The sequence below is a fragment of the Poecilia reticulata genome, chromosome 21 (assembly GCF_904066995.2).
Source record: "Poecilia reticulata chromosome 21, P_reticulata-male-v2, whole genome shotgun sequence".
Classification (NCBI taxonomy): domain Eukaryota; kingdom Metazoa; phylum Chordata; class Actinopteri; order Cyprinodontiformes; family Poeciliidae; genus Poecilia; species Poecilia reticulata.
The window spans coordinates 17493141-17517429 of NC_088850.1; the positions used below are offsets into that span (position 1 = coordinate 17493141).

General features: G+C 39.4%; 1 protein-coding gene across 7 annotated transcripts in view; it reads left to right on the forward strand.

Annotated features, from left to right (window-relative positions):
* The first annotated feature begins 3793 nt into the window (after positions 1-3793).
* Positions 3794-24289, forward strand: part of klhl29 (kelch like family member 29) — a 273850-nt gene continuing 253354 nt past the window's right edge. Inside the window, exons 1-3 of one of the 7 annotated variants that reach the window (XM_017302254.2) lie at positions 3794-3899; positions 6360-6868; positions 20411-20479. The gene's annotated coding sequence lies outside the window, so the exon portion shown is untranslated. Of the gene's footprint in view, positions 3900-6359; positions 6869-12088; positions 12108-20410; positions 20485-24289 lie in introns of those variants that run through there. The other 6 variants (XM_008398295.3, XM_017302252.2, XM_081602206.1 and 3 more) reach the window with 6 other exon arrangements.

A 24289-nucleotide genomic window follows, 5' to 3' on the forward strand; every position in this document is an offset into this window, starting at 1 on the left:
TTTCAGAGCTGGACATCTTCCACAGGTTTCCTTCTTCCTGATTAGAGTCACGCGACTAAAAGCACAAACCCGTCGGCTTCGAATGGCCCCAGTAGACCTCCCCTCCATCTTTGAACACGACGCCGGTATTCCTTCGGTAGGCTCACTTCATAAAAACAAAGATCTCCGATACGCCACTTTAGTTGTAAAATGCAAAAAAAAAATAAAAAATTCTAATTCAGCCAAGTACCTGCAGGCTCGGATTTGCCGCCGTCGGCTCTACAACAAATTAGCACACGCCATCGCACATCATCTCGCTCCCCTGCCTCTCGCTGAAAGCCACAGCTGAAAGACTCCTGAAATGACTGCAGAATAGAATTTGACCCTCGATAAGGCCCGCCGTCTATCCTGCCAAGTGTGACATTTTGATGCAATGCTGGATGTCTGGGGACTCGAGAGCTACTCGAGTATTTTATCCCAGCGTTCGAGAGCGCATGCACTCAAGGTGTGTACCAGCGAGAAAGATATTACTACTATAAGTGTTTGTGTTTTTTTTTTTAGTATCACTTTGCTTCTTTACATGGAATATGTTTAACATATGAGAAAGCCCTGCGTAATATCCGTACTCTTTGAACACTTACGCATTTCGGGATGTTGCAGACACTTCAACGTGTTTTGAGGGATTTCTCAGAGAGACCAACCTGGCGTGGCGTGTGGCTGAGATGGAAACTGACATGTTGATATCAATATTATTTTATTACATTTGAAAAGTGTGGCATACATTTATATTCAGCCTGAGTCAATACTTGGTAGAGCCGTTTTGTACAGTTCTGTGTCTCTACCAGGTTTACACTTACAGCTCAAGTGAAGTCAGATTTGAGATGTTTTAAAACCAACCAGTCAGGTTGTGTTTCATCGTCTTGTATGCTGTTTGTTCACTAATGTTCTCCAAACCTCTGAAGTCTTCTCAGAGTAGCGTTAATAGCGTAAACAACACACAGGTCGGTAGCTCATTACCAGTGAGTTAATTTCTAGAATGAACTGGTTGCGCTGGATTTTTATTTAGGGATGCCTTATTTTTTTAAGAATCTTATTTCTGGTTTATAGCATCAGTTATTTCTCCTAATATTTTGAGTTGTGCTGTTCTGAAAGAATGAATGCAGTTTCTTTTTGTGGATGCTTTTTTCTACTTTTTGTACTTATGATGTTTGCTGAAAACCAATTTTCCCTCAGAAAACTGAACTGAACTGAACTAAAGGGAGTGAATTTATTGCTCTACCTACTTTCATTGTTAAACACCAAAAAAAAAGGTTCTTGAAATGTTAAGTCCCGTCTGACTTTTTAGGGTTGTTTTCACTATGTTCAGCAAAACTTTGTAGGGAAGCTGAATGTATCTTGAGTGCTGCAAAGCTTGTTTTGACATCATAAAACTTTTACAAGGAATGTGGAAATATTTGCCAGACTGTAACCCAGATGGATGATCGTGGCAAAATAAGCAAAGATTAGAGGGGGAAAGAAAATAGCCTAAGTGAACGTCAGTCTGTCGGTTTAGGAAGCCTCCGCAAACTATTTCCTGAAACTACAGTCCTTCGGGGAACCTTTAAAGAACCTTCCCTTATGGCTCCCTGAAGGTTAATGGTTGCCGTAGAACTTCGGGGAGCTTTTTCCCACTGCAGAGTTTTGATACCTCTCCGGGGATAAAGCTCAGCTATATTAATGACGATCACTTTCCCTCTGGGCAGATCCACCTTTTGTGTTTCCTGGCTCTCTGCAGCAGCTTACTGGGATAAACTGAGTCATTGTTATTTCCACCTGGGCTTTGCTCACTGCCAAAAGTCAAAATGTCTGAAGGGGGGGAAGAAAAAAAAAAAAAGCTAAACGTAACAGAAAAATAAACTTTTGTACATTGGTAGTTTAGGCAGATATATATTTTTTCATGATGTTTCTTATTTAGAAGTCAAACACCAATGAGCCACTTTGTTAGGTACACCGGTTGAAAGGTTTGAGAAGACAATGGCAAATCAATCCCTTACGTGCAACTCAATGCATTAACACATCTAGATGTGGTATAGATGTCCTGCAAAAGCTCAAACTGAGAATCAGAATGTGTAAGAAAGACATTTAAAGAACTTCAAACTTGTTCTTTTAAAAACGTTGGTGCTAAACAGACTGGTCTGAGGATTGCAGGCAGTTTTTCTGCAGAATGGATCACAGTCCAATATTCCAGGTGTCAGTTTTGTGGATGAATTGTTTATTATGCCAGAGGTCAGAGGACAGTCGGCAGATTGGTTTGAGATGAAAGAGAGGCAGTAGTGGCTCAAACAACTGCACGTTGCAGCAAAGGTGTATAGTACAACATGTCTGAATGAACAACTTGTTGAATTTTGACACAGATGGGCTACAGCAGCAGAAGGTCACACTGCATGAAACTCTTGTCAGCTAAGAACATTAAAGCTATAAGTCATACAGACTCAAATTTGGAGTAATATTCAAAAAGTTGGGTGAAAATGAAAATGTAGGGGTTGTTTTAATTGCACAGACTGAGTGAGTTTGCAGAACCATTAATGGCCTCTTCTAGCAGGATTATTCACCGTGATCCAAAGCTTAATTCATCTCAAACTGGTGTCTTTAGCATGGGAATCAGTTAATTATACTCCAGTGGCCTTACAGAACACCTTTCGGTGTGGTGGAAAGCTCCACACTAACTGCACAATCTCATGTCGCTTAATAAATTATGTTTGTTTTTTTTTAGCACATTTCAGCAACAAGGCTGTTCCGTGTCCTTTAAACCACAAAAGCACAAAAATAAGAAGTCATAAAAAGAGCATACAGTCAACAGTTGAGAAACTAGTTACAAACATTACATTTTGATGAGCACCACCATCAAAATAATCAATGCGCGTCGAACATATTGGTCAATGTTATGATAATGATAATTTATTTCAGACAGACATTTCACCAACAAAACTTAATGAAAAAGACTTTCATATTCCTAAGTGTAAATACAATACATTATAACCAAATATACATACTGAAATACATGCAATCACGCCACTTGTTCCATTTATTTTAGTTCAAAGGCAACTCTAAGCAGGTGGGGTTTTAGCCTTGATTTAAAAGAACTCCATGTTTCAGATGTTTTGGAGTTTTATGGAAGTTTATTCCAGATTTAAGGAGCACTGAAGCTCAATGCTGCTGTCAAAATGTACCAAAATTCCCAAGGAATGTTTCTGACACCTTTTTTAATCTATGCCACAAAGAACTAAGATAGAAAGCAAAAAAAAGGGGGGGAGGCAAACAAACTGGTACCTAACAAAGTGGAAAGCGAGTGTATTTTAAAAATCTGAGGCTATTCTCCACACCGCTAACAATGTGTTACATAGGTAGATGTAGGGTTTGTGAAATGAAAACCTATAATTTCACCAACTGAGTGTACCTTTACAGTAGGGAGCCCTCTAATATGTATGCATTCAATCATCCTTCTTTTTTTGTGGCGGTTGAGAAGCAGCGTCTTAGATGTGCATTACCGTGGCCAACATCTACTGGAACAGGGTGTGGATGCTAAATAAATAAATAGATAAAATCTCTATATAATTTCTATAAATTTCGACTTTTTATGGTATTTTAATTAAAAATAAGGAAAATAAAAAGATTCTTCAGTGATCCTTCGTGCTGTTGTTACATTTATGGCAACAAAATAATATTGCACAGGCGTGTTCACTTGAAGCTGATTGGAAGTCCAGATTGTGCGGTTTTGTTTGACAGCTTTATCGGCCACGTGTTCAATGAAAGAAGCTGGACACGCCCCCCCCCCTCGGGTCTGCGACAATAGCCAATCAAGCACAGCTGGTCTGGTTTGTAGTATGAGCTGAAGCTAAAGGGCGGAAGAGGCCGCAGGGAATGGCGCCAAAAGCAGCCAGGTGAGCGTCGTTTCAAGCAGTCACTTCTTCTTCTTCTTCTTCTTGAAGGTTGTTGTCAGTATTCGAAGGCGTTTCTGTGGACTGAAACGTTCTTGTCCGAGTTAATTGCACATTTAGCAGCCGAGATAGCGGCGAGCTATTCGAATGTTAAAAAGCTATCGGTTTAATTGAATTGATGTATAATTAATGAATTGCTTGCACCTGTCTTGTTGTCGCGACATATCTCTGCGTCCTTCACAACATCAGCATGTCATTCATCATCTATCCCTCTGGCTTTTGTTGACCATGTCGCACTTCTCTCTGTGGTCAGGAGAGAAAAAAAAAAAAAAAACAAGGGACATTGATTTCAGGCTATTTGTGCCACACCAGAGAGATGCCTGTTGATTTTTCGTTCTAGCCCCTCTAATCAGGCACTGATTTACAACCAGGATGCAAAGTGAATGTAATTACCAGCATTTAACCACCAGGTAGGACAGAGAGACTGCTCTGATGAACCAGTTAGTTTAACCAGTGATGCTGGTGCAGCAGTGCATGCATTTCATTTCAGTAGATCTTTGCTTAAGGATTATTTAAGTTTAACTCGAGCACGCCAGAGTAAATGTTTAAATTCACACAAACTATTAACATGTATATTACAGCATGTGTTAAATTCTAACACAACGTCAAGGTTGTGTTGGATAATTTTAACTGAGCAATGTAATGTTTAATTGTGTTTCAGGCTGTCCCTAAATCCTGGCGGGCCACCAGGATTTACTTGTGCTCCCACCAATCTTAGTATTGTTAATTTATTAGTGATTACCTTTTTTAAGACTCTATAGTTGGTTTTGAGGTATTAATCTTCCAGTCTTCCAAAAATGCCTAACTATCAAATGATATATTCAAATTTCCTGTCCACTTTAAAAATCTTTTTACTCAAAAACACGGAGGGTGGCTGGATGACCGTCTTAACGCCCTGAGTACCGGTCTTGGCAAGCTTTCTGGGGGAAACCCTGTGTTTTCAGTTGCCTCAAACATAAGTCAATGTTTAATGGAAATATTTGTGCAATAAACTAATGGAATATATTGAGAATGTCTTAAGAATAATGTTTCCTCTGTATACACTAAAGCTCAGACTGATAAAGCACCTAAGGCAGAAGTATTTGAGTATTGACAGAACCACAATGGATTCATCTCGGTCTTTACCATTAGTGTCGCCTCTCTTCAGTTTTACTTGACTTGAAAGTATTTATCACAAATGCAACCAACACTCTAACGTTATCTCAGGTTCCACCGACTACCCTGAATTTCAAAGATGTATCAGTTGGAGATAGTAAAATACAGCAGCATAAAAGTCCATTTCTTTGTACTTGGGTAATACACAGAGCTGCACTGTCACTTTAAAGTACTAGTTTTACAACAAATGTACTTTGAAAGGCATCGAGTTGAAGACTGTAAAATACAGGAACATAAAAGTCCTTTGGATTTGGGCAGTTTTTTTTTAATGGGAAATCCAGCATTGGCACATATTCTTTTAGCGTTCCCTTCGCTACTTGCTCTGTCAAATAAACACGACGACTAACTTAAGGGTTTAGGACTCTAAATGTGCATGTGTTGACTTTGCACTCGCTTCAGGATTTGGACATCACGACTTGCATGGAAAGACTGAGAAGTATTGTGATGGAAAAATAATCACTCGTTCCCACCTCTGTCCTAAGGATGCGGTTTCGGTACTGCAGTCATTAGTCTGGACAAACAAGATCAATGGGTCCAAAGGATCCTCTCTATCACAACAGACGCCCTCTGCAGAGTCCGCCTTGGCAAGAGAATCATGACTAGTAAAAACCTTGATTGTATTTTTCATGAAGGCGTCTTGGTCTGATGTCTGTTTTAAGAAAGAAGTTGAGTGGTTTGTGACTCACTGCTCAAGTAATATTGCTCAACTTAAAACTTTTAAAATGTATCCTAACAAAGTAGCATTCAAACCATTTTCATTATATTCACTCATAGAGTTGTACTTTAAGCAAATTTTGCTTCAACACAAACTTTCTCAACCACAAGTTTTATAACAGTGCAAAACTTTAACTTAAGTTCATTTGTTCATAATGTAATCCTATTTGCCTTGATTTTTTTTTTCTGCTGTGCACTGTTCATAATTAAGAATAATAGTTAATGAACCAATGCCTCTGGTTTTGAAATTCTAATCCAAATGCTTTTGTAGGATTCATTACCAAAACAGCTTATTTAACATTATTAGAATTAAATCCCCATGAGTATCATATTTAATACTTCTACTAAAATTTAATGAGTCATGCAACTGTTTTAGATTTGACATGCCTTTTATTGTGTCCTGCAGGATCAGGCATTATTAAAAAAAAAATGGTGGGTTAGGACACATTTTGGAGGACAGTCATCAAAGTGGAATAGTCCTCAAGGTTATCTTCTGGGTTTTTTTTTTGTTTTTTTTGTGCGTGTGTGTCATAGGAATTGACTAGATTCAACTAAATGTGGATTTAGTGACGGCTGCTAATGAACCAGTGAACCTCTGGAGATGATGGTGTACTGATGGAGGTCGTCAGGTGCGTGCAGTTACGCAGAGCCACGGGGTGGTGGCGCTGGAGGGCTTGTCAGCGGAGCGGAGTGAAAGGGGAGGAGCAGCATCGGGAGTAAAGTGGCCACACGGTGAGCCTGCCAGTCCGTCCGAGCGAGTCGCTCACAACGCAGATCCGCCGCTGCCGCGCAACGAGCGCACAGAGACGCGTCTATCCAGTCCCGTCCTCTGTCCACACTGAAGTGACGAGCCTGGGCCGAGCACCGAGGGGGTCTACTCGCAGAGCAGCGCACGGCCACCGCACAGTGTTGCTCCACTGGTTGTAAAATGCAACTGCGGTCTTTGCGGGATAAAGACAGCTCTCACGCATAAACCATCGCCGTAGCGAAACAAGGACAAACGCCCGGAGGAGGAGGGACAGGAGCGGCGAGCGGCAGCAGAGGTAAGCGCTCCGTCATGTCAGCGCGCTGGCTCCGTGTGCGCCGGGTTTTGACATGCTTTGTGCTGGCGAGGAGTTCCGACGCGGACACTTGTCCTACCACGAATGAATGAAGGAGGAGGATCATCAGTTTCTCCGCCAGCCTTTAGCTCAGGACCATAGCCTGACAAATGGTGTGTGCGGGCGCCCGCTTTGTGCGCAAGCGCTCCTGTAATTGACAAAAAAAAAAAAATCTAAAACTTCAGGTCTCGGGGGCTGTTGAGCAGGTAGAATGGTAAGGGTCTAAAGCCAAAAAACGGCATTAGTTTAATTCGGGACAAAAACTGTTACAGTTAATGTAGTGATGCTTTTAATGGTGCGCACATTATCATTGGGGTGTTAATGTTATGTTGCTGTGTTAAACTATTTCTGTTTTTATAGTCTAATCTTCTCCCAAACACTTTAGCACCAATCCACACACTGTAGCAACTGTATTTTTAAACCCCTAGTCTTCTGCAAATCCAGAAACTTGGAGTGCATCATCCTCCTGACAGTAAAGCATTACTCCCCATAAGTCCCATGTGTTAAAGCAAGGTACTGTAGTGCAACTGTAAACATGAGACTGTAGGGGCATTGTTTTTCTTCCTTCCCTGGTGTTGAAGCAAAACTTTGCAGCCATCTCCTTAGTGGTCCTCCTGCAGACGAGTCCTTGCCTTTTGTTTTATTTCCAGGCATCTAAAGTCTCCAGAAGAATCGGATGGATGTCACATTATTAGCAGAGTTTATGTGCGGTCTGTATTTAGCAAGATTTATGGTGAACTTGCATATCCAACATCTCACTTGTCAGACTTCACTGCTGCTGCTGCTGCTGGAGCCTTGAGCATGGCTTACTGTATATAAATAGATGGCGCGCAGTCTGACATGTTTCTTTTCCCAAATAAATGCACCCCAGTCTTGTATTAATAAGCTGAGCATGTGGGGCAGGAGGAGGACACACTTCCTCACTGATGACATTTAAAAACCTAGCAGGCTATCGCAAATCAAGGCGGGGGATTAAGGGCTTTAGTCCTAGTCCTCTCAGAGCAGACGGGGGAGCTCCGCTCTCGGTGAGGTAAGACAATGCGTTTGCCTCAGAGCTGGAGCCGTTTAGCGGGGGTCTTCTCACCTCATGCGTGTAGTATGACTAAAGATATTTAGAGGAACCACTGGCTGTAGGTGGATAATCACAAGGCGGTAATATAGAGGTGTCACTGTGGCAGCAAGCCAAAAAAAAAGAAGTGCTCTGAACACCCTCTGTAGAGTACGTTCAGCTGCAGAGCTGTTATTGTTTGGGCAAGAATTGCCTCTGTGGAAGCATGATGGTGTTTTCAGTTCATCACCAGCTTCTCTGAAATAAACTCAATCAGGGATAATCCTTCTCTATCAAATGTGCTTTGGGTTGGCTTGGGGAACCACTTTGGCCTGAGGAATTCATTTAGAAATTACCCCGAGGCATTTATCCTATTAGTAAGGGCCGGACACACACACAGAAAAAAAAAAACCTGAATCTTGTTGTTATGGTCAGCAAGTTGCAATATTGTAGCTCAAGGCTGCTTATTATTTCTTTATCGTTGCCCATGAAGAATGCTTTAGGAAGGGAAGGCTTCTGTGTAGTCTGAGCAAATTTGGAGTAACCAAATTTGCTCATTGGTCTCCCCGTCCACTGCCAGAACGACTCCAGCCTGCCAGGGAGTCCTACGGCGTGCGGTGAGGGGTGTTGGCAGCGGATCATTTGGGTCCTGTGGGTTGTTGGACGAGCACTCGTTGGCTTCCGGTGCATCCCTTGTGAGCCTGATCAGGCTTTGGGGTTCATCACGAGTGCTTTGTTTCTCGAAGCTCTCTTTTTGAAGTTGAGAAAGGTGATGTATTGTTTTGCTGCCACTGAGGTTGTGCTTGATCATTAGTGATGGCTGTAATATCAGAAGCAAACGGGTCTCCAGCTGGTAATTATTGGACACCCTTTTTTTAGTAAAAGATGCAGATATGAGACAAAGAGTAGTTTAATTTCTAGATTAGGTTGTGATCAGCTCCCAAGAACTCATACTATTTGTGGCCTATAAATGCATCAACCAACATAATGCATTTGCATCACTGTTCTTTGATTTTTATTCGACTCAAAAAAAGAAAAAATTAGGTTAATTCTCAGATGTATATACTCTTTCCTTCATTTTCTGTTGGATCCCACTTATGCTGCATATGTTTTTTGTCTCTCGCGTATAATAATTTTAAATTGATGAAAATTGGAATCAGCAGGTCAGTCCTCAAAGGAAACAGGAAATTATTATCCTGTAGGAAAACCGTAACAGCAGTCGGGAGCAGAGGAGAGCGTCTGCTGCCGTCCACAGCTCCGGCAGCAAAAGGGACAGAGCCGTTCCCATTGTCTCTCGGTTCTTTCAAAGTCACACGTGTGATTCTTCTGTTTATCCACAGCTGCTAACCAAAGCAAAATATTGGAGCAAGAATGTATCGACCAATTATACTGATTCAGTTGGAGCCGTGAATATTAGAAGGCCAATCTGGAGTAACGTGCCCTCAATCAAAATGAAAATGAAGAGCAGTTGTGCATGATTTTGTGCCTTTGGTAAGAGATGAACTCCATTTTCTTCAAGGTTAAAAGGTTTTTCTTTTTCTATTTTTTTGTGGCCACATTTTAAAGAGGCACCCTTGCAGGTTTTTATCTATCTCCTTCACATTGAGTCCGTTTCTTGTCTCCATTTAAGAATGTGTGCAGAATCCGATCAGTAAACCTGGTGGTTCTTTTATTATTTTTTGTCACGTCTTGTTGACTCTGAAATTGGTTTTTACAAAAATAAAAGCATGAATGTTGATTTATTAATTTTTTTTGAAGATTGAGAAATTGTAATTGTTGTTTTAAAAGACTTGTGTTGAAGGATAAAAACATGCTCGTATGCTTTACTTCAATATGGAGATGGAAGGTTTTAGAAAGCTTTTTGGTGCCACAATGAATGTGCATCTCATTATGTAATAGTTAGTCTTTATCCTGTCTTGTTAGAAATTTTTCTTCAAACCACATTAGTGTATTTCCAAAAAAAAAATGCTGCTCTTAATCTTTAGCACACTCCAAGTACTGGCATGCTGTCTTGGTGCTTCTCTTGCAGCACGTGATTCCTGCAAAATGACACTCTTGCATGTTTTCGTTTTATGTGTCAAAAAAACCTGCAGAGAACAAATTCTTGTATCAAGCTCCTGACAGCCACATGATGAAGTAACAATAGTAGAAAAGTTTGGATATTTCAATTATCTTATTTTCCATTAAATATTAACCACATAGCTTCAGCATTCTCACTGTCTTTATTAACAATAAAGTCACCACTCCTTTGTGCAAATCTGACACAATCAAAAAAGAACAGTTCTTTTGCTGTTGAAGGCACTTGTGACAGTGAGTGAGGATCTATAAAACAAGAAGCGCATAATGTTCTCACAGTTCACACACAAATGCATACAAAGTAAATTAATTTCATTTATGAGGTTTTGAAGCTAACAGAGCCAGAAGAAGCACAATGCGACAAGAAAACTGGCACAAATTGCCCACTAATGAACATTAAAAAGGGAAAAACTAAAATGTGTCAAATCAGATTAAGCCTGAAATGTGGATGGGCAAAGCAGATGGACAAGTTTATTTGAAAAGGAAAATAATGTTCAAAATGAGAAGCAGAAATGCATCTACTCTGAGTAGAATGATGATACTACAAATAACTTTAGGGATTTACAAAACATAGTTTGGTCCTGTAGTTTGACTGCATTGCGAATTTTCTATAATCAACTGAGGGATGATGTATGCGATAATAGCTCAGAAATTTCCAAAGATCTTAATGCAGCTTTATTTTCTTCTTCTGAAACCAGTTTTGTTGTTTAGCATCAATATCTTACTGGAACATCATCTCATGTCTAAGACTCAACAATCTACCTGCTGATATAAAGTGAAATGGAAGATATTCCTCTATCCTCATTGGCATTGAAACATGCCTTTATCATGCCACCACTGCTTTTCTTGGAAGTTCTCAGACCTAAATGCTTCATCTCGGTTCCTCTGAACCTTCTTTGCCTAAATTACTTGGTATGTGTCTTCTCTGACCTAATAAAACAGTTTTCCTAGAATTTATTTGGATTTTAAGTACAGAGGAAGAGACTTTTATTTTATTTTTATTTTTATTTTTTCAAAGAAAGATTTTGGACAACATTCATTCCAAACGCATGCTAGATACATTTTCATGATTACTCTATTAGACTTTTTGTCTAATAGCGACGTGATTACGACTGATTTTAACTTGGTGGTTTTCATATTTATTTTTAGTTGTTTATGACAGAATAGAAATTCCCCAATCACTTTTAGAAATTCAGCTCCCCCCTCTCTAATAGCGGTATGATAAATACAGATCTAGTGCCAGCAGCTGGCTAGTGTAATGTAGCTCACTGTTGCACATTAATCTTTCTAAAACCACAATACTTCATTTCTGTTTTGTAAACCCAGCTTGAACACAGCTGCTGGGGTTGGCTTTATTTCTTTATTTTCTTATTCTTTATAATTTCTTTATTTTTTTTAACTGAGGCCATCCTTTTGTATCCCTGCAGTATCACATTAGATTCCCCTCCGCACACTCGGGGTGCTGACTGGTAGATGAGGGCAAGCTGCTCATCAAGATGCCGCGTTACATTTATTAATTTTTTTCCCCCGTGCATAAGTGGGGAGACATGCAGTTTAAATGACACCAGAACTAAACTTCGATTATCTATATCTGCTGGTAGTAACAGCAGTATCCAAGCTTAACGTTGCAGCCAGCAGTTGGTTAATTGATCTGAAGACGCCCAACTCATTCATTAAAAATCTACATGGAATGCATAACTAAAGCAGGTTTCAAAAAGGATTTTTGTGTCAGAGTACATAGAGAAACAAGCTTTACAAAAATTACAATTGTTTTTATTTTTATCTGTGTTGCATCGTTTAGCTGTGTACATCTTTGAAAAGAAATTACATGTAGTGATTTTGTTTTTGTTTTCCAACAAGAATGAGGATTTCATCCATTTCTGCCAAAAAAGTGTGAAGTTTATATTTTTGTGTCCCTGTTTTTCTTTTCTTTTTTTTTCTTTTTTTTATTCTTCTCAGCAAGGACCAATATTGCAGCTTGGTGGTGCTGCTTACACTCTGCTCCAAAAACTGAGCACCACCTAATGAAAAGTTGGAGAAATCACTCCATGCTGACAGGTATGGAAGCCCTCTGTAAGGACAAGGGGGGGGGGGAATGGACACGGATCAGGAATTTCTTGAGTGAATTTAGCTTCTGTGCAGGCAGATGTGAATAAGTCGCCTCTACTTCCTCCAACCTTTATGGCTTTATTGGATTTCAGGGGCAGTGATATCTCTGCTTGAAAACGCAGTTAATATTTTGCATCAGCTGCCATTATAAAGCATAATATACTTAGTAAGACATGAGGGCAAGAGGCCACGAGCGAATGCCGTGCTTCCAAAGCTCTTTAGAAATCAGTGAACTATGAAAAGCGTGCTCTTCAGCTGCCCTCTTGAACACAGTCACTGAAGAGCTCGTGATGTTGGTATCACATTTCTAAAAAGCTTGCAGTTTCCCTGTTGAGCAACCTGAATGGTCTCAAAATGCACTAAGCTGTGAATCCACTGAGACTTGGGTTGGTAGATCCCTTTCAATGTTGTTTCTGTCTTTTTAAGCCTGGTTTTTAATTCTGAAGACTAATATATTTTGATAAAATTTGCAATTCGAGGGTTATTTTTTTACAGATGCCATCTTTATTTAATGGAAATATAAACCTGGATGTCCTGTATATTAGTGTACATGTAGCCTATTGTATATAGGAGCAGAGATGAACCAGTCAGCATACTAGTTGACTTGTAGTCTCCAGTTTTGTAAAGCGTTGAGCCTGCCACTTATTAGCTCTTTTTTTATTTCTCTTTTGGAACAATAAGTAACGGAGTTCTTTTTTTTTCCAACTCAAGTTGAACAATTTTTTTTATATATAAAAGCAGAGACGATATTTCACTGTTTCTATGCTGCCATTTTTATTTTCAGTTCACCATTTCCACTGTTTTCAACTAGCACAGCATAACTCCCAACTGCAGTCTGTGTATATATTCTCTAACCTTTAATTAGAAAATGATTTTAGATTTTTAATGGCCGTCCAATATTTACAAAGAAAATACTTTTCATGATCGAGGTTGAAAGCTCAAGAGAATAACGCTGTGATGTAATGTTTAGCCTTCCTGTTATCTTCTGAAGTGTTACTCTCTGTTTAGGTAGCACCCTAAATGAACTACTGACATGCTATCAGTGAAAATAGTTTCCAGTGTGTTCTTTTCCATGACATAGATTAGAGGTCGAGATAATTTACTTTTGGTCCAGCCATTTAAGGTTAAGATTTTCAGAACAGGTCTATGTACATAGTCCTTTTGATTAAACCCACTGAACAGCCTTGTCTAGCTACTCAATGGCATCAGTCTTTAGACAGCAGCCCAATTCTTCTCTGCTCTCTATTTTACATGGTTTTACTAATTATTTATCCGAATGAAGGGGGGAAAACACACATGTCACCACCGTCTCATTTTTTTACAGTGGCAGTCAACACGCGCATGAGTTCTCTTCTATAATCAAAAAAATAAATCTTGGCACACAATATTGCGACTGTAGTAATAAACACAAGCCACCTAAAAGTGGTTCCCTCTTTTGTTTTTAAAATAAACGCAAGCAGTTTCTAGTGGTAACAACTTCTTCCACTTGGGTTTTGCACATCACACGAGGTTAAATGTTTAACATTATGTCTTCCTTCAGATCAACTTCTGCACCGGAGAGAAGTGTTTTTAGTGCTTCGGTATGGTGCATTCACTGACCAGAAAAAGACAGATTTTAGTCAGTTCTTTTGAGCTGTCACTGCCCAATCAGGGAGGGTGAAGGTGAAAATTGTCTCTGGTCAGTAGCCTTATATCTTTGTGCATCTCTACTAAAGCTGAATGATTTATTGACCAAAAAAAACAAAACAATTACTCACTGTATTTTTGTATACAGTTCCAATATTTGTCAACTTTAAGATGACAGTCTAGTTTCTGAGATGGTATCTGTTACAATACAGGAACAATTTTGCTTAAATTTATTTTCAAAAAGTACAAGGACACAATTCTGTAAGATATTCTGCTTGATTTTCCACATGTATTGTCCATTTTTAATTAAAACCATACTTTTATCATTCATATTTGTCATATGTATGTATAGTATCTGTATATTATCTATACAGCATGCAGTTTGTGTTTTAGGTTTTTGCTTTAGCTTATCTTGTGTTTTTTATTTATTTATTTTTTTTCCAAAAATAAAAACCTTAATGAAGTTTTGGTAGTTAAGGTCTTTTTCCAGCTTGTCCATCAGCAGGGCTTTTCTGGAAATGAACCGAAAATCAATCATTTTGTCAAAACGCTACAAGTCAGTAAGCTCTAGGAAACCACAATAATAATATAGCATACTAGGATACACAAATACAAACCTAAATATTCCTTTTAAGCATATTGTGATTTAATAAGCAAAACTCTAAAGAAAGAGTGTGTTGAATGCCCAAAAAGTGTGTGAATTTCCTCAGTATGATTAGGCAACAGGGGGCAGGAGTCTGGGTTGGATCCCGGCCTGTAAGGCTACTTCTGGGGGCGCCGGGCGCTCTGGGGGGCTGCCTGGTGGAGAGAAGCTCCACAGGGGGCAGGTTAAGCCTGTTAGCTCTATAAGAGAGGGATATGGACATGGAAAATCTTTTTTTCATCTTGTAACCCATCAACACAACAAAACCGCTGCTGTGTTTGGTTGTTTTGTGAGTGGCCCATTATTCTCCAGCAGTGGAGAAAAGAAAAAAAAAAACTGTGCTTTGTGGTTGCTTGACAGCCACGGCTTCCCCAGCAGCCCTTTATGAACCTTTAATCATTTTTATAGTGTGCACTTCATTATCTTACGTGTGTTTTGCAATAAACATCATTCAGTAATGTAACCTCCATCCCTCGTTAAAACGAGCTGTAAAAATGGAAATGTACCAGCTTTTATTTGAGGGTATTGAAAGAATCAGGTATCTAAAAAAATTACAATTTAAAATAGAATAATTTTTTTTTTTTATGAAGACGTAGGGCTGGAGCAGGGTTAGAGGAGTACGGACATGGAACAGGTGTAAACCAGGCTTTAAATTACTTGAAGAGGAAAACCATCTTCACTGGAGGCAACAACACTTGAACCTGTTTTTAATTTAAAATATTACAATAAAAATGGTTTAATGAGCAGTCTTTCTTAGTAATTGACCTGCGTGCAAAATTAGTATAAGTCGTTAGCTTTTGTTTGCCTTCACCCCGTGATATAAATCTCCGTCTTTCTCCTCTCAGTTTTACAGCTGTAGTCTCCCAAATCATTTCTCTCCGGTAAGCAATGAATACATAAATAGATCACAATTATTGAAAGTGTACAACGGTGGCTTACGGCCATGTCCGATTTGCATATTCCAACAGTGGCGAGTTAAAAGGTGGCTTTTCAGTTAAGAGGATACATAAATCATGTGTTTGCTAAAGGTGGAATGTGCATCCGTAACGGCGGCCCATTTATGACCTGTTTGCCTTTGCCTCTGACGTGTTCGTTCAAGGAACGCATCGGCTTATAAACCGCTGGCTCCGTCCCAGACTTCGTAAAGCCACGGAGCGTGCACTCCCAACGTTGATTAATTCATTCTGGCAGTGGCTTCTCTGTATAAATACCTGCACCACAATGATCAGGATCAATTAATTGACTTTACAAATTACTGCACAACATATGTTAAGAAATATTAAAGAAGGGAGCTTGTTTATTTGCAGACTGATTGCCTGTTGGAATGGTACACAGCTGCGCACGGAGTGAAAACCTACTTCATCATAATCCCTGTAACACACAAAGTTTGGAATTTTGATTGGAAAAAGCTAATCTTCATTTATCCTTCAAAGTACAAGTCCCTAACTTTTATCTAATTTCTTTTCTTTTTTTTTTAGTACACCAACCAACTGTTATTTGATGCAGTGAAATATACCTCTTTAAAGAAAAAAGTATTTGGAGCTCTAGGTCTAGGAGTTTTAACCTCTCTTTACACTTTCATAGCTCACAGTAGAAGACTTGAAAGTCAGGAAATTGCCACTCATATTCGCTGCCAAGGAAGGGGAACAATGGAAATCAGAGAGAAGTAAACTGCTGCCCGGAAAGACATAAAGGGCATTGTCTCTGCCTGGTCTGTGTCCAGCTCGTACATTTTTATGCACGGCAGGTTGGCTTACTTTTGTATTCAAAGACATGCGGGCTTCCTCCACAATAAAACTGCCCATAATGTTAATAAGGTGGCAGCTGAAGGTGGCATTGTGAAGATATCCTTTGTCATTTCCCTGTGCCTGTGGGACGGAGGACTGTTTTGTCACTTGGAGGAGACTCCTCTTCTCATTTATGAGAGCAGCCTATCCGTTCCCCCTCTTCACTGTACACGGAATTATTTTCACTTGAAGAGAAGTCTTTCTTTTTTTTCTTTTGCGTTTTATGTGAGGAACAATCCACCTGCAGTCATTCCTTTTGCATTATTTCACTGTTGTTAAAGAAAATGGGTCAGAATTGTCTGTTTTTATGAATATTCCTTCCGCCGCTTATAGAATCAGACAACAGCTCGCTCTCAAGTGAAATAAATAGTCCACTTGTAAATAACTTCAGCAACCTTTGGAGAATGGAGCCAGTGTGATGGCAGCCAACTTTGATTATTAATGGCGGCTCTCTATCTCTCAGGCCTAATTGGTCTCTGCTGATTGCTGAACGTTCTGATTAAGAAATGCCATTAAAATTGATGTATTATGCCTCTAAGTGTTTTTCCACAGTTAGATAGCTGCTTCAATCAATTGATAATTGCATAGATGATTTGTAGCCGGGCCTGATTTTGACAAGTTTACAATAATTGGCAAGACGGAACTTTTTGCGTGTGTGTGCATCATTTAAATACAAGAGGAAGCAGATTTTGGTATGAAATAAAACCGTAAGTCACAATATTTATTTTGTGTACCTTTTATGCAAATCATTAGACTTTTTTTTAAATGTATTTATTTTTTAAAGTTTTCCTTAATTACATATTATGAGGTATAGCAAGGCTGTCCTTGGTGACTCTGATGGAGTCCCTGTGCTTTATTACAAATAAGTAAACAAATAATTAGAAGCAGAGGGAAAAAAAAACCTATAGGGAGAAGTCAGTGAGTTGGTTAATGATCCTGCTTTGTGTAGAGTTAATGGAAAATGTCTCTAATTTTCTGACACGGTAAACATTTTCCCTGTAGGGTTTATTTTTACGAATTAGTTTTTCTTAAAGCATTGCAGCGCAGGCCACATTTATCAGCACCTCTGATTTAAAGAAGGAAAAAAAAAAAGGAAAAAGCCTATATTATAAATCTTAGCACTATTTAAATACAACTAACCCCAATTTAAGTGCTTACAATAGGTAAAATAAGGCCTTTAACAGAATCCCAGATGTCACAATGATTGGTACCGCTTCTGTTAATAGATCACATAACCGCCGTTTTGGATCAATTGAGCACTTAGTCTCGTTTTTATAACGCTGAGAATAAAGAGAGCGAGATCTTTGACCATTCCTCTCTGCAGAATCCCTAGAAATGATCTTGAGCTCATCCAGCAAGTTTTCCACAGCATCTAACTGGGGACTGAGAGAGACGAGAAACACAATTTTTACATCTGTCCATATGTTTCAGAGATGATCGATAGAGTTTGAGAAATGTCTGATGAAAAGGGCTGGCCTGAACTGAAAGGATTTGTTTGCATTTATAGTTTGTTATAGAGACTTTGTGAGCCCTAGATGTCGCCTTCTCCAACAATGAGCTACAGACGGATGGATGGATGTTTGTTCCTTACCGTCCTGCTGAATGTGTGGCGGGACAGTAACATGGGTCATTTATGGTCATTTTGGGATGAAAAAAATCTTGAAAAATTTCCCATGTATTCCGAATTTCAAGTCCCGCTTATTTTCATAGCTTGGCTGAATATAAACACATTCAGTGAAGCATTTAAAAGCACATTTTGATAAACACTTCTAATTTATGCAACTGTTCTAATTTTGAACGTTTTAAATTGGTTTGATTACATAAACAGCCATATGTCAAAACTCTTTAGCACTTACACTCTGCAGTAGAAACTGGAAACTAAAAGTAGGGGGGAAGCTGCTGTCTTTTGTCATCCTACTGAGGGAGGATTTGGCAAGGTTGCTTTCTGTAGTTGCACAATTATTACAATGGAAGTCACGCACTTTATTTTCTTCTTAAAGAATAAAGAAGCACGTCTTCATTCACCGTTTCTCATCTTAAAAGAAAAAATCGAGTCAAAATCATGTTGTACAGACTGTTAAGTCTGCGGTGATGTGTGTGACTTGAAAGCAGATTCAGCAGAAGATGATGAATGAGCGTTGGATGACATTTCACTTTTTGAAAAGGTTTCCCTGCCTGCGCTGCCTCATGCGGTCGGCTCTACGCTGCCACCAGTCCTTAAAGAAAGGTCCGTATCATCAGTGTGTTACTTGGAAGCAGCCAATGTGTCAACTTTTTTTTATTATTCTTTTTTTTTTTTTTTTTTTTACATATCTTAAAAAAAGCTACTTTTAGGCAGTGTACCTCATGGAGAAAGCTGGCGAGAGAAATGTGTCTGCACATCATAAACCACGCACAAACAGAAATGCTGTGATTATGAGCTGCCCAGCATAATAGCAGCCTGTCAGCGGCTCCTCAGAGGCTCCAGGTTTTCCTGCATTTATTGAAAGGAACTAAAAAAAAATTAAATTGTAAATAAAAGCCACTCTCGGCCCGCATCTGATTGCATTAGAACATGAGATCAATTCCAACAATGAGTATAATTTTATTCATTTTCAGAAGGTAACGCTAATTTATTGTGCCTTCTCCCTTACGCTGCTTTTGTAAGCAGTTGCAAAGGCGTGCTGGAACACACGTAGGGATTACATCCATGCGTGATGCATTTAGATTATTAAAAATGGTAGAAATCCTTTTGAGCCTAAAATAGGATTTTTTTTCTCTATACCCACAATCCAGGACTGCAAAACCTCCATGATGGCAGTTGTGCAGCCTTAGAGTGACTCCTCTGGCATTTTATATTTTTAATTACCGTCTTATTTTAGTTCAGATTTCTTCTTTACTGCCCCGCTGAAATTCCCTTGTACATTTTTTTTTTTTACCACTTGAGCATTTTTGCTTTGTCTAATGATGCAATATTGAAAACTGTGAAGAGGACGTAAAAGCATATATGGCTTTCCAAATTTTCCCCGAAAATCTTAAGTGCTGCAACTCGAACTTCATTTAAAATCCGGTGAGATCTGCTGCCTTCAGAAGTCACCAGACCAAAAGCATCATGCAGTCAGAAGACTGTTCCAGACAGCTGGGAGATAAAGTGGTGAAGACCTTTAAAGTGGGTTATGTTGGACCAGTACAAAGTAGTGCATATTGGTAAAGTGAATTTAACATGATGCATAGTTTCTATCAAGAACTATGGGACAAATTTGCGTTTGCTTAGTACCCCCGGCCCCCCCTTAGGTGTCACGAATTTGAATCTACAGCCTTATACACTATAACGGTTCCTGGTTTAGAAAAACATTCCCACAGTATGATACTGCCACCACCACATTTCACACAAACTCCTGATCAAACACTTTAAAGTCTAATGGGACCAAATGCGAATAATATTAATAAAAAATCTATACATATGAACACTTTTGCAAGCAGGAGTTATTCCTTTCATTTCCTCTGATCAAACATTTTCTTTTATTTTTTCCCTCCTAACTGCTGTTAAAACTCTTGTTTCTCCCCGTCTGAAATTGGACTTCAAAAAGGAGCACAGCCTCTAACAAAGAATGAGATGTGGTGACTTCCAAAGGCTGCCACTGGGAATCACATGATTGCTGGTTTTTACTAGCACCAGCATTGTTTTTGTTCTACAATAGGACCCTTTGAAACGTCTCTCCTCATGCGACCCGTCCCCTGAGTCATCATCTTAAAAAGACCACGTTCTTCAGTTAGTGCCGTGTACGTTTGATGCCATTTGTCTCTTTCCCCCTTACAGTTTCATCAAGTCGTTCATTTGCCTCCGGAGCGTTTCAGCCATATGCTGTCAGCTTGGCCTTATTCCACTGCTAAATTATCTGTCTCTGACCTCTGATTCTCTCCCGACAGTTGGAAAGTTATTGATGGGTTCTGCATGATGTGACTCTGTGTAGTCATTCATCTGTTCTCCACACCAAAGACTGCGCTAATAAATCTCCTGATACAGATTGTTCCACACTTGATTGTTTTTTTTGTTTTTTTGAGTAAGGAGATGCCTGTTTTTTTTGTTTTTTGTTTTCCCCCCTTCATTACTAACAGATGGCGTAAACAAAAAAATGTTACGGCTGCATTCTCAGAGATTTAAATTTTCGGTTTTTGAGGCGCAACTTTTTCACCAACTCCTGTTGTTTCTGCAGGTGTCGACGACAATACTCCAAAGGTCCAATTTGTCTGTGATGAGCATCCCCATCCACCAGAGACCAAAGGTACGGTAAGATACGAAAAGTTCATTATCTGATGTACTAACAAACATCCTAATATTAGACAGATGAGCTACAGGGAGTAAAAGAAAACTGATATCAAAACCAATCAGGTATATGCTACATCATGATTTTTCTGCCTTTTTTTTTTCATGGAGAATATTCAGCTTGATTTTCATTAGATAATTTTAACCAAGGTTATTATTTAAAATGGCATTGGTTTAAAAAAAAAAAGTTACATTTCTCTCTTGCACTTCATTTTAGTGCTGTGCATGGATTCACGCTCCTGAACGCGTGACGTTGGCCTGGTTTAGTGGGGGGTTGATTGTCTGCTGGAGTTGATGATGTACAGCATCATTAATATTGCTTGACTTTCCTGTCATGCCCAGAAAATTAGCTATGTGTGTCCCCTCTATTTTTTTCCTCCCATTTCCCAAAATAATCTTGCAATTATGTCTGCAAACAAAACCACGTTGGTCTCAGAACAATTACAGGGTTAGAATCTGGTCATTAGGAGATAGGATTACTCCTCGACGGCGGGACCCCAGGAATGCACAAACCTCTCTGGTGGTCTGCTCACCACTGATGAAACAGAACTGAATTAATGGGGTTGCCCACTGTGAGGACTGATTAGAACGACATACTGCCTTTGATCCCAGAGCGAGGTGACCAGGCGCGCACGCCACAGGCATCAGAGGGGGGTGGGGCTTTGTGTTCCTACCAGTGATTATGAGTCGTGTGTATATTCTCGTCCTGGGTCAGTGCATCTCTGATGAGCAGGACTCATTATGTGTGCTTTTTTTTTTTTTTTTTTTCTGGGGTGCAGCCTTCACTTAGAGGGGGGCTTGAGTTGTAAAAAAAATCATACTGCGGTATTTAGCTTGCGCCCTGTGGTCGGTGCCAGCTTGGTCTGAGGGTGTTTTTGTTCTCTAAACATTTAAAAACATTAAAAAAAAAAAAAAAAAGCTCATGTGCGGTCAGAACCTTAGCATAACTTTGCTGTTTGAACTATGAAATATTCAGCAGTAACACTGCAGGCTTTCGCTTGAGATGCAGGCAAACGTTGATGCAAGAGGCGCGCCAGTCTTTGCGGCATATGTATCTGATCTCCGGGGTCTGTAAACTTCTCAACTTCAGAAATCGGTTTTGGAAAATTCTGAAGTACAAGCAGCAGCTTTCAAAAACATTTTTATGTAACCTTCCATTCGTATATAGAGAGAACAGTCAAACTACATGAAGTCGCAGTGATCATCGCAATATTAGTCTGTGCGATAATGCGTTCACCAATATGCTCATGTATGCAATATTTGGTTCGGCTGTAAGATTTCAGGCGTCTTTACGCGTTCAAACTCTGCTTGTTCATAAATTTACTGTGCTGGCTGCTTTCATCTTCCTTTCTGCCCAAACTTGATACAGATCTCACTTATCAAGAGCCAAAATCTGGGGTGTGTGTATGTGTGTGTGTGTGGGGGGGGGATAACATTGACAATAGAAAATAAAGGGAAGAAAATTTTGAGTTTATTACAAATGATACCATCATCACAATATTAAAAAATAATATTGCAGTGCCATGTTTGCTGATATTTTTCAGCCTTCAGTTTCTCTGTTTATGTCCAACTAACAGAAGTATCTATTACTAAGATTATTATATCCTAAGATCTAAAAACCCTAATGCCACATCCTCCTGTCAGCCCAGTCCTCAAGGCACTGGTGTTCTTGTAGAGGATCTTTTTAGACTGTAGAGGATCTTTCTGATGTCATTGTGTGGGCTGCGTGTTATTTCTATTTTCCCCCATTCTCGACATCTATTTTTATAAGTTCTCATTTAAAACACATGGCACCTTCACACTCTTATGCTCCCCCCTTTTTTTCTTCTTCTGGAGAATAATCTGTTTCAGTGTGATACCTTTTTATTACATTTTTGTGCTTTCACTTTTGGCTTCACTTTACTTTGGTTTGATGTGCTGGGAACTACTGTGTTTTTCCCCTGCACTAAGGCCTGCTGCTAATACAGTTAAACAGTTGCAAAATGTATCAAATCCCAGTTTGTCATCACAATATCAGTGTGTCGGGTAACGCACTCCCAGATAAGTGCTTGACTTATTTAGTGGAGTATTGTATTTCAATGCCACGCTTTCAAATTCTGCATTTAGATCATTCATCTTGTGTATATTGACTTCGTGTCCTGAAGAGGATTTTTACTGGCTGAGATTTTAAATCTCACAAAGAGTGATAGTGACATTTTGATTGGGGAAGAAAAATAAACCTCAGGAATTATATTGCAATTACATATCCTAATATTCAGCCACTTGGCATTTGGCTTAACTTCTTTTTTCTTTTTTTGGTGTTATTGTATAGATGACATCATTGATGTCTGTGTCTGTATACAAATAAATAGACTGAACTGAACATGCGTTAGAATGTCTTGTCCATTATCTATCCACTGAATACATGCAAAATTATCCTCCATGTTTTATAGACCCCAGTTGGGTGCTACCAGACCAACAACCTGCAGCTTGTTTTCCATTTTTATTCCAAGCTGGTGCAGCCGTTCTAATGCCAAAAACATTGGTACCATTTAGCTTTTTTTTGTAGTGCACACACTGGAATATTTTTTTTAAGGAAGCCCCGCTGTGTTAACCTGTCTGAACTTGCTATGCTATTTGCATGTTAAATAGAAAGGGAGAGCAAACCAAACTAAAATCCACTCCTGGTATAAATCCTCCCTGGTGCATCAAACAAAAAGGGGGGAGGAAAAAAAGTAACTTTCTCAAAAACTGGTAAAATCAAAGCCATCGAGAATCTCTCTGACACCTTTATCGTCTGAAATATCACTCTTGTTTTTGTTCTATTTTTAACCATATTTCTCGTGAAATAATGGTCATCGTTTGGCCAATTTGCCCCGCAGTGAGCTGCTTACGTGGGGAGCCCCCCGGACATTAGGCTGGCGCTGTCTGCCAGAATCACTTTTCAAGGCCGCCTCGAGTAATGATAGATGACAAGCTTCTGCACGAAGGAAAACGGGTCCCCTGGTTGCATGAAGAGCTGCTCAGACAAAGGTGCCCTCAGCTGGCTGCTTTACTGAGGAAGACGGTGGGTGGATGGAGGTAAATAAAACGCTACAGGGAATTGTGCTGCAGCTAATAAGGAGAGTTACGTCCCTCCTGTTGGGGAGAGCAGTAAATTATTATGAGCCTGTGTGGTGACTCTTGCTTACTAGTTGACACCAATTAATCCCCCTGGTCACCTTGTTCAGGCAGAAGATGAAGTTCTGTGATATTACTATCAGTCTAGTAGCTCTGAAATGAAGTTTTTGTTTTATAACTTGCAGAGCTTTTAATCACCTAAATGATTGGGGTTAAGATACGATGTGTCTGTAAGGGAATGATGAAAAGTCTCTGTTTAGGGTTAATGTGCAGCATTCGGCAAAACGTTACCCATGTATAAGTAAATTTACAGTGTTGTGAAAAGTGCTCACTAACTGTTGATATATTATCATCATGGAGACGTTCCTCCAATTTGCACAGCACATTATAAATGTTTTTAAATGAGCCGCCTGGTTTTTCTCAAATGAAGGAAGTCAAAACATATTGTAATAAATTATATTTTTTGCTCATCCTGAACGTCGCCGTTTTGTTGAAAATGGCATCTTGTTTCTCTTAGCATTGATACCCAGTGTGAAATTTTCACATCGTGCTCTGCTCCGTTGTAGCCCTCATTGTTAATCCTGTAGGGAAAAATAAATAAATCATTTTCATGATGTAGGCTCTAATTAAGTCAAATCACAAAACGATACGAATACAACTAGTACTATTA